Genomic DNA, 233 nt, shown 5'->3' on the forward strand with positions numbered 1-233 from the left:
TGTGCAAATCCAGCGTCGAACTGGGCCTTGTTTATAAAACGTTCGTCAACAAACACACAAACATGCTCTTCCGGGAGAAATGCCCATATAAGGAGTTCCACCCTCGTCTACATCATGAAGAGCCACGATCGAAAAAAACTCTCCGAAACTTATACGAACCCGGAAGTAAGATTTTTGGCACAGAAATACTCCTTCATACGTCCAAATTGTTTTTTGAAACTTTGTCCATGCTT

Source organism: Sinocyclocheilus rhinocerous, unplaced genomic scaffold (assembly GCF_001515625.1).
Source record: "Sinocyclocheilus rhinocerous isolate Xijiao unplaced genomic scaffold, SAMN03320098_v1.1 scaffold220, whole genome shotgun sequence".
Classification (NCBI taxonomy): Eukaryota; Metazoa; Chordata; class Actinopteri; order Cypriniformes; family Cyprinidae; genus Sinocyclocheilus; species Sinocyclocheilus rhinocerous.